The sequence below is a fragment of the Clarias gariepinus genome, chromosome 24, assembly GCF_024256425.1.
Source record: "Clarias gariepinus isolate MV-2021 ecotype Netherlands chromosome 24, CGAR_prim_01v2, whole genome shotgun sequence".
NCBI classification, from domain to species: Eukaryota; Metazoa; Chordata; class Actinopteri; order Siluriformes; family Clariidae; genus Clarias; species Clarias gariepinus.
This window is the reverse complement of record NC_071123.1, coordinates 23189301-23201774: the sequence shown is the minus strand read 5'-3', so window position 1 is coordinate 23201774 and position 12474 is coordinate 23189301. Positions and strand designations below refer to the sequence as shown.

The 12474-nt window shown below is 34.9% G+C and overlaps 1 long non-coding RNA gene across 1 annotated transcript; it reads right to left on the bottom strand.

The window, feature by feature from the left end:
* Positions 1–329: 329 nt before the first annotated feature.
* Positions 330–4671, bottom strand: LOC128511799 (uncharacterized). The gene is made up of 6 exons (XR_008356211.1): positions 4629–4671; positions 3276–3314; positions 3064–3120; positions 1900–1938; positions 546–584; positions 330–390 (listed from the first exon to the last, which is right to left on the bottom strand). It is a non-coding gene; the product is annotated as an uncharacterized LOC128511799 (long non-coding RNA).
* Between the last annotated feature and the right edge of the window lie 7803 nt (positions 4672–12474).

The window sequence follows — 12474 nt, the reverse complement described above, 5'->3', positions numbered from 1 at the left end:
TGCTAGGCAAAATCAGGCATGTTTTAAAACATTGCACATTTAAAGGTCCCACTTTATCTATACTGTAACAGTTAAACTTGGCAATCCTTTTTTAACACAGATCTCAGAGCAAATACAGTATGTGTAATGTTCCAGCTGAAATACACCTCAAACCCCTTTTTGAATTCAGTGTTTTTGCTGTGCCACGCCCACTATAGACTCTCACAGCTAAGCACAAGGCTGGAGGAGGAGCTCCTCTAATGGATGTCAAAATAGAAGAAAAAAAATGAACAGGCTGTTTAAAAATGTATTTCACACTGATTTCCTTACTGACAAAACCTTATTAAACCTTACCTTGTTGTTCTGATGGTGTTTCCGTTTTCAGTGTGGAACTGACACTCACAACAACAGCTGTGCAAAAATAATTAAATAATTAAATAATAATGAATTTCCAGTGAAATGACTCAAACTGTATTACTTATATAGTAATACTTATCTTTGATTGACAGTGATGATCTCAAATTAAAAGGTGTGTTTCAGACATCAAAAATGTAATACAGCCTCACCTGTTGGTCCCAGTGATTCATTTTCTACTGTGCTTTTTCCTGTAAAATAAATTGTTGGTACATTTATTGATTAATAAGTCAAACTAATAGATTTCGTAATGATCAGAAAAACAAAATAAGCTTATTATGCACCATGTTATAATTAACATTTGTGTAGATTTTAATTCATGTCTAGTTTTAAAGCAATTTGACTACCTTCATCCTATCTCCGAAAGAAAATGAAAAAAAAAAAAAAAAACCTATAGCAGCCTTTTCTTCTCCAAGTTGTGGCTCTGAACAGAATAATAGGTATGTTGGGTCTAACATAACTGTTCTTTTTACACATACATAGTTAACATAAGACACAGACACTGAATACAACCCATATTACTTCATGGAAAAGAGTAAATATTGTAATAGTAATGAAGCATCACCTGCTTCTGTCAACAAAATAAGCTTATTACGCACCATATTGTAACAAATGTTTGTGTAGATTTTAATTAATGTCTAGTTTTAAAGCACTGTGCTGCTTTATATGTAACACCCCTTGTAGAACCCAGAATTGTCACTCTGTGTGCTAAGGACTCTTCATGGAACATTTCTTACACAGTAGACATATCATTGGTTCATTGTTAGGATATTAGATTAAAATACTGTCACAAATGTCTTTGTACACATACATAGTTAAGTTAAGACACAGGAAGACTGCAGACAGTGAATACAACCCATATTTCTTCATGGAAAATAGTAAATAATGTATAAATGTATAAAAATAAATTAAACGTTTTTATAATAATCAGTGAAACATGAGAAGCTTAGTATGCACCATATTGTAACAAATGTTTGTGTATATTTTAATTTACATCTAGTTTTAAAGCACTGTATTCAGAGTCGTCCAAAGTGTAGGATGATATTTTACATAGGGAAAGTCCAAGTTTGGGACTATCCAGTACTCAAGCGACCTAAAGTTTCGCCGCTGGGCATACGATCCTCAAACACCACCGCGAATGCAACTACTATAGATTGTTTATACAATATTGCCACCCGGTGGCTACAACCCGAAAAGTTGTCAGCCAAAGAATCTGTGCGCCACAGTGCGCGTGAGAGAAGAACCATTGACTTAGTTGTAATCACGTGATGCTTGGAAACAAAGTGTATACGTACTACTAATATTTCAAGACCTTGCTCGTTTATCAAGTAAAATTTTTTTTTTTTTTTTTTACAAATAAAAGTTCAATTGTATACACACAATGTTCCCAAAAGTCTTTGTACAAATACGTAGTTAAGATAAGACACAGGAAGACTGCAGACACTGAATACAACCATTATTACTTTATGGAAAATAGTAAATAATGCAATAATAATGAAGCATCACCTGCTTCCGTCACTGCTTCATTTCCTGCTGTGTTTTTTCCTGTAAAATAAATTAATACATTAATTGATTAATGAGTCAAACTAAGAGATTTTATAATGATCAGAACAACAAAAGAAGGTCATTATGCACCATATTGTAACAAATGTTTCTGTAGATTTTAATTTATGTCTAGTTTTAAAGGATTTCGTATTTGGAGTTGTCTAAATAGTAAGATAATATTTTACATAAGGAAAGACCTGGTTTGGCTCGAACACGAACTCTATGCAAACAACATGTTAGTCTATGGAAAATAGTGAATAATGTACAGTAGTGATAATACCAGTTTAAAACCAGAGAACCTGAGTGGACACTGAGAAAACATGCTGAACCCAAGCTCAGGAGCAAACCAGGAGCCTTGGACGTGCTATGTCGTGGTAACGCTAAATATGCTTTACCAAAGCTACTTTTTTGTTCAGCATTCCCTGTCAACTTCTTTAGTTGGAAATCAGTAAAAACACAATACAAGTTGTAAGGAAAATTGTAAATAGAGACCTTAATGTAAGCAACTTTATTTTTATTGCAAGTAACATTTTTAAAAATGAAATTTACTTTTTATTCCAATTTGACTACCTTCATCCTATCTCCGGGAAAAAAAAAAAAAAAAAAAAACTTTCTTTTTCTCTCCAAGTTGTGTTTCAGGATAATAGGCATGTTGGGTCTAACATAACTGGTTAAGCACTTAAAAATAATATTTCCACTCTGCTTTATTTCCCTAAAAGGACCATGTTGACAAGACTGGATGATTATGGTGCTCTTCCTTTATGCTGATGATTTACATTTTGAGGTGTTTCTGCTAGGCAAAATCGGGCATGTTTTAAAACATTGCACATTTAAAGGTCCCACTTTATCTATACTGTAACAGTTAAACTTGGCAATCCTTTTTTAACACAGATCTCAGAGCAAATACAGTATGTGTAATGTTCCAGCTGAAATACACCTCAAACCCCTTTTTGAATTCAGTGTTTTTGCTGTGCCACGCCCACTATAGACTCTCACAGCTAAGCACAAGGCTGGAGGAGGAGCTCCTCTAATGTGATGTCAAAATAGAAGAAAAAAAATGAACAGGCTGTTTAAAAATGTATTTCACACTGATTTCCTTACTGACAAAACCTTATTAAACCTTACCTTGTTGTTCTGATGGTGTTTCCGTTTTCAGTGTGGAACTGACACTCACAACAACAGCTGTGCAAAAATAATTAAATAATTAAATAATAATGAATTTCCAGTGAAATGACTCAAACTGTATTACTTATATAGTAATACTTATCTTTGATTGACAGTGATGATCTCAAATTAAAAGGTGTGTTTCAGACATCAAAAATGTAATACAGCCTCACCTGTTGGTCCCAGTGATTCATTTTCTACTGTGCTTTTTCCTGTAAAATAAATTGTTGGTACATTTATTGATTAATAAGTCAAACTAATAGATTTCGTAATGATCAGAAAAACAAAATAAGCTTATTATGCACCATGTTATAATTAACATTTGTGTAGATTTTAATTCATGTCTAGTTTTAAAGCAATTTGACTACCTTCATCCTATCTCCGAAAGAAAATGAAAAAAAAAAAAAAAACCTATAGCAGCCTTTTCTTCTCCAAGTTGTGGCTCTGAACAGAATAATAGGTATGTTGGGTCTAACATAACTGTTCTTTTTACACATACATAGTTAACATAAGACACAGACACTGAATACAACCCATATTACTTCATGGAAAAGAGTAAATATTGTAATAGTAATGAAGCATCACCTGCTTCTGTCAACAAAATAAGCTTATTACGCACCATATTGTAACAAATGTTTGTGTAGATTTTAATTAATGTCTAGTTTTAAAGCACTGTGCTGCTTTATATGTAACACCCCTTGTAGAACCCAGAATTGTCACTCTGTGTGCTAAGGACTCTTCATGGAACATTTCTTACACAGTAGACATATCATTGGTTCATTGTTAGGATATTAGATTAAAATACTGTCACAAATGTCTTTGTACACATACATAGTTAAGTTAAGACACAGGAAGACTGCAGACAGTGAATACAACCCATATTTCTTCATGGAAAATAGTAAATAATGTATAAATGTATAAAAATAAATTAAACGTTTTTATAATAATCAGTGAAACATGAGAAGCTTAGTATGCACCATATTGTAACAAATGTTTGTGTATATTTTAATTTACATCTAGTTTTAAAGCACTGTATTCAGAGTCGTCCAAAGTGTAGGATGATATTTTACATAGGGAAAGTCCAAGTTTGGGACTATCCAGTACTCAAGCGACCTAAAGTTTCGCCGCTGGGCATACGATCCTTAAACACCACCGCGAATGCAACTACTATAGATTGTTTATACAATATTGCCACCCGGTGGCTACAACCCGAAAAGTTGTCAGCCAAAGAATCTGTGCGCCACAGTGCGCGTAAGAGAAGAACCATTGACTTAGTTGTAATCACGTGATGCTTGGAAACAAAGTGTATACGTACTACTAATATTTCAAGACCTTGCTCGTTTATCAAGTAAAATTTTTTTTTTTTTTTTTTACAAATAAAAGTTCAATTGTATACACACAATGTTCCCAAAAGTCTTTGTACAAATACGTAGTTAAGATAAGACACAGGAAGACTGCAGACACTGAATACAACCATTATTACTTTATGGAAAATAGTAAATAATGCAATAATAATGAAGCATCACCTGCTTCCGTCACTGCTTCATTTCCTGCTGTGTTTTTTCCTGTAAAATAAATTAATACATTAATTGATTAATGAGTCAAACTAAAAGATTTTATAATGATCAGAACAACAAAAGAAGGTCATTATGCACCATATTGTAACAAATGTTTCTGTAGATTTTAATTTATGTCTAGTTTTAAAGGATTTCGTATTTGGAGTTGTCTAAATAGTAAGATAATATTTTACATAAGGAAAGACCTGGTTTGGCTCGAACACGAACTCTATGCAAACAACATGTTAGTCTATGGAAAATAGTGAATAATGTACAGTAGTGATAATACCAGTTTAAAACCAGAGAACCTGAGTGGACACTGAGAAAACATGCTGAACCCAAGCTCAGGAGCAAACCAGGAGCCTTGGACGTGCTATGTCGTGGTAACGCTAAATATGCTTTACCAAAGATACTTTTTTGTTCAGCATTCCCTGTCAACTTCTTTAGTTGGAAATCAGTAAAAACACAATACAAGTTGTAAGGAAAATTGTAAATAGAGACCTTAATGTAAGCAACTTTACTTTTATTGCAAGTAACATTTTTAAAAATAAAATTTACTTTTTATTCCAATTTGACTACCTTCATCCTATCTCCGGAAAAAAAAAAAAAAAAAAACTTTTTCTCTCCAAGTTGTGTTTCAGGATAATAGGCATGTTGGGTCTAACATAACTGGTTAAGCACTTAAAAATAATATTTCCACTCTGCTTTATTTCCCTAAAAGGACCATGTTGACAAGACTGGATGATTATGGTGCTCTTCCTTTATGCTGATGATTTACATTTTGAGGTGTTTCTGCTAGGCAAAATCGGGCATGTTTTAAAACATTGCACATTTAAAGGTCCCATTTTATCTATACTGTAACAGTTAAACTTGGCAATCCTTTTTTAACACAGATCTCAGAGCAAATACAGTATGTGTTAATGTTCCAGCTGAAATACACCTCAAACCCCTTTTTGAATTCAGTGTTTTTGCTGTGCCACGCCCACTATAGACTCTCACAGCTAAGCACAAGGCTGGAGGAGGAGCTCCTCTAATGGATGTCAAAATAGAAGAAAAAAAATGAACAGGCTGTTTAAAAATGTATTTCACACTGATTTCCTTACTGACAAAACCTTATTAAACCTTACCTTGTTGTTCTGATGGTGTTTCCGTTTTCAGTGTGGAACTGACACTCACAACAACAGCTGTGCAAAAATAATTAAATAATTAAATAATAATAAATTTCCAGTGAAATGACTCAAACTGTATTACTTATATAGTAATACTTATCTTTGATTGACAGTGATGATCTCAAATTAAAAGGTGTGTTTCAGACATCAAAAATGTAATACAGCCTCACCTGTAGGTCCCAGTGATTCATTTTCTGCTGTGGTTGTTCCTGTAAAATAAATTGTTGGAGTCGAACTTAATAGAGTACATAATGAACAGAAAAACAAAATAAGCTTTTTATGCACCATATTTTCTAAACCTGCTTGACCGCCGTGCTATGCCTATTAGTGTCACTCAGATGAAAACCATTCAGTTCTGTTTGTTTAGAACATCAGTATTCCATGCCAACTCCCTTAGTTGGAAACCAATAATACCACAATAAAAGAACAGATCATAAAAAATCTCAACATACAGTGGCATGAAAAAGTATGTAAACCTTTTGGAATTTCATGGTTTTCTGCATTCATTTGTCATAAAATGTAATCTGATCTTTATCTAAGTCAATAATATTGATAAATATAATGTGCCTAAAATAATACCCAAAGCCAGGCTCAATTTCCGTCTCTGTGTGCATGGAGTTTGCATGTTCTCCTTGTGCTTAGTGGGTTTCCTCCGGTTACTCCGGTTTCCTCCCACAGTCCAAAGATAAGCAGGTCAGTCTAATGGCATTCCCAAGTTGCCCGTAGTGTGTAAACGAGTGTGTGTATGTGTGATTGTGCCCTGCAGTGGATTAGCACCCTGTCCAGGGTGTACCCTGCCTCATGCCCTAAGCCTCCTGGGATAGGCTCCAGGTCCCCGCGACCCTGAATACAGTATAAAGCCATATAGAAGATGAGTAATATGATGAGTAATAACATTAAACATTCAAATTGATAGTGGAAAAAGTAAGTGAACCCTTGGAATTAATAACCGGTTGACCCCCCTGAAGCAATGACCTCAACCAGACGCTTCCTGTAGCTAAGGATCTGACCTGCACATCGTTCAAGAGTAATTTTAGCCCTGGCAGAACTGCTTTAGCTCTGTCATATTCTTTAGACGTCTCATGTGAATGACTCTTTTGAAGGCATTCCATAGCATCTCTATTGGGGTCTGAACTCTGACTCGGCCGCTCCAAAAGGCGGATTTTGTTTTTTTCTGAAGCCATTTTGTTGTGGACTTGCTCCGGTGTTTTAAGTCATTGTCCAGTAACATCACCCAACCTCTAAAGAGTTTCATCTGACATACAGACATTCTGACCTTATCCTAAATTTTTTTTTGATACACTTGGGAATTCATCTTCCCCTCTGTGACTTGGTTGGCCACGCCCTGATGCAGCAATGCAGGTCCAAATTATGATGTTTCCTACTCTATACACTACAGTTGGAATGATGTTGCCCTTTTCACGCCAGATGTAGTGCTACATGTTCTTTTCAAATGGATTTATCTTAGTTTATCAGTGCACAAACCATTTTGCCAATACTGCTGTGGAGTGTCAAAGTGCTGTTTCGCAAACTTCAGGCATGCACCAACGTTCTATTTAGTAAGAAGTGGCTCCCTTTGTGGTGTCATGCTATGGACACAATGCTTGTTCAATGTTTTACATACTGTAGGCTCATGAACACAGATGTTAGCCAGTTCCAGTGATGAGTTCAAATCTTTGGCTGTCACTTGGGGTTGTTTTTTTACCTCATTGATGAGTCTCCGTTGTGCTCTTCGGTCCTTTTCGAGTGGACGCCTACTTTTTGGTAGAGTAGCCACAATCCCAAAGTGTCTCCATTTGCCAGTAACTGTAGACTACTGAAATCTTTACAATCACTTTGACAAGAAAACTGTCTTTTTTATTAGTTTTTTATATTTGTCAATACTCTTGATGAAGATCAGATCACATTTTAAGACAAATTAATGCAGAAAACTCGAAAAGGTTTACATACCTTTTTTTTCGCCATTGTATGATACTTTACTTGTATTAACGGCCAAATTTAAACAATTATTATGCTTATTATGCACCATTTTTTTCTCCTCTGGAGTCTGATTTCTTTTATGTAATCTGAATTGCAGGAAAATGGGTTTTATGCAAATTTTATCATTTCCATCCTATCTCTGAAAAAAATGCCACAGCAGTTTTTTTCTTCTCTCATATAGTGTTTTGTCAACCAATTGACAAGACAAGTAGCCATTTCCTGGATGATAATGATGTCAACGCTTTATTGAGATTATTTTTCAGATATCCACAAATCCACCACTCAGCCCTCGAATAATTAAAAAGATAAATAAATAAGGCTCTCAGTAAAATGACTCAAACTTCTACACATATCTTTGATTGATAGTGACGATTTCGTGCTAAAATGTGTTCTTTTAGAAATCAGAAATGTAATAAAGCCTTACCTGATCCTGTCAGTGCTTCATTTCCTCCTGTGATTTTCGCTGTAAAATTAATTGTTGGTGCATTTTTTAAATAATGGGACATTAGACATAATATTGGTTCTTTACAATATAATCTATATATAGACAATTAAACTTTTTACCCAGAAGTCTTATGATAAGACATTAAAAGACTGCAGACACAGAATACTGCTGATATTATTTCATGGAAAATAATAAATAATAATAATAATAATAATAATAATAATAATAATGGTGTCAGTACTTCAATTTCTACATTGGATTTTCCTGTTCAATTAGTTAGTGCTGCAGTTGGTCTGGTTTCAGGAGCTCTACTGGTATGCCATCGATTCCTGGTGCCTTTTAATTGGCCAGCTGCTTAACTGCCTGTACTACCTCTTCATCAAGAATGTCAGATTCCATCTATAATGAGTCTTCCTGTGGTGGTAGACCCTACCCTTTACCATACCCTCTAACATATTTGACTCTGTATTACTGTAGGTTTATCCTTGGAATTTGATGGCAGAATACTGGAGGTACTGGACTAATACTGGAGGTTTCCCCAGGCCAGAGTTGTATTTGCCTGCAACTCGACCTCACCATGATGAGGTACAGTTGGGCTTTGAGATCAAACGGCCTTTATTTTACCCCCTTTACATACGTTTTAGTGTCTTTGTAAATGAGCTACAGTACCGCTGAGCCATGCCCCCTACAGAACTGCCGAGCTGAGCAACAAGCTGGAGAAAGAGCTCTTCTTATATGAGGTCACAATAGGGTAAAAAAAAAAAATCAAACTGTTTTTTAAAAATTGTATTTTACCCTGATGGCCTTACTGGCAAAACCTTATTAAACCGTACCTTGTTGTACTGATGATGTTTCAGGTTTCAGTGTGGAACTGACACTCACAACACCATCTGTGCAAAAATTATTAAAAAGATAAATAAACAAGGCTCTCGGTGAAATGACTGAAACTTCTACACATATCTCTGACTGGTTGTGACAATTTCGAGTTAAAATGTGTGCTTTAAGAAATCAGAAATGTAAAGCCTCACCAGATCCAGTCAGAGCTTCATTTTCCGCTGATCCTCCGATTGTTGGTGCAGTCTTTGTTAATAATGAGTCAACGTTAAAGATTTCTTAATGATTAGAGAAAAAAAAGACATTCAATAAGACTCTCCTTGGATTTTTCTTTTACACATTTGACATATGATTGAATCTTTACAATATTATCTATAAAGACGATTAAAATTTTTCCCAGAAGAATTTAACTAATGTTGTGAACATTAATTAAATGACTCTATCACAAGTCACTTTAAATAAATCGATTTCAAGCATATTTGCACACCCCCTGGACGTTCTGTTACCCTGATGCACAAGACACTTTAAATATGTGGATGTGGATATGTAAATCATTACTCTTTCAGGCACATTTGCACACCCTCTGGACATTTCCATTTTTATTTCCATTTCTATTTAACTTCATTCCCACACAAAAAGTCCATAAATTCTATATTTCTATATTGTACAGCTGTTTTTCTTATGCCTCTATATTTTTTATATTGTATATTTTGTACTGTACAATTATTTTATTGTAATTTTATATTTTATTTTATTCTTTCTTAGTTAAATTTACCTTCTATTTTCTTTTTCATATTTATTTCCTATTCATAGACTTTTATTTTAAGGTGACGGACAGTTGTCTAAGCATCGCACTGCATATTTATTTATTTATTTATTTATTTATTTTTTAATGAATTTCTTTAATTTTTGTGAAGCTGCTTTAAGACAATCACCATTGTTAAAAGCGCTATATAAATAAAATTGAATTGAGTTGAATTGAATTGAACATATCGTACTATGTATGACTGTGTATGTGACAAATAAAATTTGAATTTGAATTTGATGTCTTATAATACCTAGTTAAGATAAGACATTAAAAGACTGCAGACACAGACACGACATGGAAAATAATAATTAATGTAGTAGTAATAATTTCTCACTTGATGGTTTCAGTACTTCAATTTCTATGTTGGATTTATCTGTTCGATTAGTTGTTGGTACATGAATAAGTTAAACAAAACGAGTTTATGAACAAAACAAAATAATCTTATTCTGCACCATATTGTAATACATATTTGTGTGGATTTTAATTTTAAAATAACTGTTTTTAGAGTACTCCAAAATGTAGGACAATATTTTACATAGGGAGAGTCCCAGTTTGGCCCGAACGCCCCTCTTATAACACAGAAATGTCACTCTTTGTACACTGTGACTGCAGACAATGTTTTACTTTATGGAAAATTATAAATAATGTATAGTGATAATAAAGACTCACCTGATTGTGTTGTTGCGTTAGGTCCTGGCGTGGGTTTTACTGTAAGTGTTAGTACATTTATTAATAACTCAAGGTTCATAATGATCAGGGGAGAAAAAAATACAAACAAACACTTAATCCAAACTTTAACTTTAAAGAAATATGTGTTTGATTTATGGATTCTGGACAAACAAAAATGTTATATAAAAAAATTATGTATATTTCTGTATAAAAAAAAATGTTCTACAGTACAGTGGTAGCCAAAAGCATTAAGCAAATTTCTGTACACGATCTTCAGGAAGCCATCAAGCAAGCCACTGTGCCGTTTTGATATTTAAAAAAGTACAAATAATGTAGCTATAATAACTAGTTTTAACATGCTATCAAAGGAAATTTCTTAACAATAGCTTTTGATAGCAAATACGAACAAATAAAACCCAAACCTGGGCACTAAACAAAATTGAGCAAAGTTGCACAAACATGACTATACTCCATATACATACCTTTACAAACTCCTACAAGGTATATAATTACAATCGTCTCATTGACATATTGAGGTGGAAGATCACAGTCAAGGCCTTTGTCGCATGTCCCTATCATCCCGTACAGGCCACCGCAGTCTTCGCCTAGTTGTTTGGCACACACGTCGCAGCAACCGCACATACCAGGCACTTTTCCGCCACTACAATTCTGCTCTGGACATGTAAAAGTATAACATGGCGTACACCACTGTGTCGAGTTGTTCACCAACACCAGCACTATCAAGAACTGGAAGATTATCAAGAATTTTTGATACATTATGAATGAGCCAGGTGGTTTCCTTCTTAATCCTTTGTGTGTTAACTTTCATGTGAACCACAGACTGGCGATTGAACTATTTATACTGTATGCAACACAGCAATTTCCTTTGAGTTTTTTTTTCTTGAACGTCTGTTGTGTGTTGTATTTCCTCCTGCATTGGAACTGCCCCAATTATTTCAATTTCACCGCTTGGCTTCTTGGTGTTTATTCTATTTCTCTGTATCCGCGTTCTTTGTGCCTTGAGGTCATACAATACTCGCACTTTCAGATTGCTGATGCGTTATCTCCTAAACATCTCCAGATGTATTAATGAGTGTATACAAGATGTATAATTACACTGCCACGCCAAAGAAAGATGCCATTCAATCACCTTTAGCTTTAAATATAGCAAACATTGTGGTGTCCAGTTCATGTGTGAAAATGACTCCTCAGACTCGCAGAGCCACTCTTTCACACTCTTAGTCCTTGAATACTTTCTATAGAAGATGTGATAACCTAGTGATTTAGTACATTCAGGTCGTTGCTGAGTGTAGACCTGAGTAACTGATCAACCCCAGATCATAACACTGCCTCCAGAGGCTTGTACAGTGGACACTATGCATGGTGGGTGCATCACTTTATGCACGTCTCTTCCTAACCTGACACACCCTTCGCTCTGGAATAGGCTCAATCTGGACTCATCAGGTCATATGACCTTTTTCCATCGCTCCAAAGTCCAATCTTTATGCTCCCTACCAAACTGAAGCCTTTTTTTCTAATGAGTCTAACAGTTTAGTCCTAATCCTGTAAGTTCCTATCACACTGTGTGTATGGATTTGCTATTACTTTTACTATGAAATATAGCTCTGATTTTTTATGTAGATTTTTTTAACATGCAGCTTCACCAAAGGTGTCATGGTAGCTTAGTTGTAAGCACTGTCGCCTTGCAATACCATAGTCAGGGTTCGATTGGGGTCTATGTGAAGTTTGCATGTTCTCCCCATGGTTTTTAAGTTGCCTCTGACTACTCTGATTTCCTCCCACAGTCTAAAGACATGCAAATTCCCAAATTGCCTATAGTGTGTGATTGTATGTTTGCCGTGTAATGGATTGGTACCCTGTCTCATGCACCAAGTCTACTGGGATAAGCTC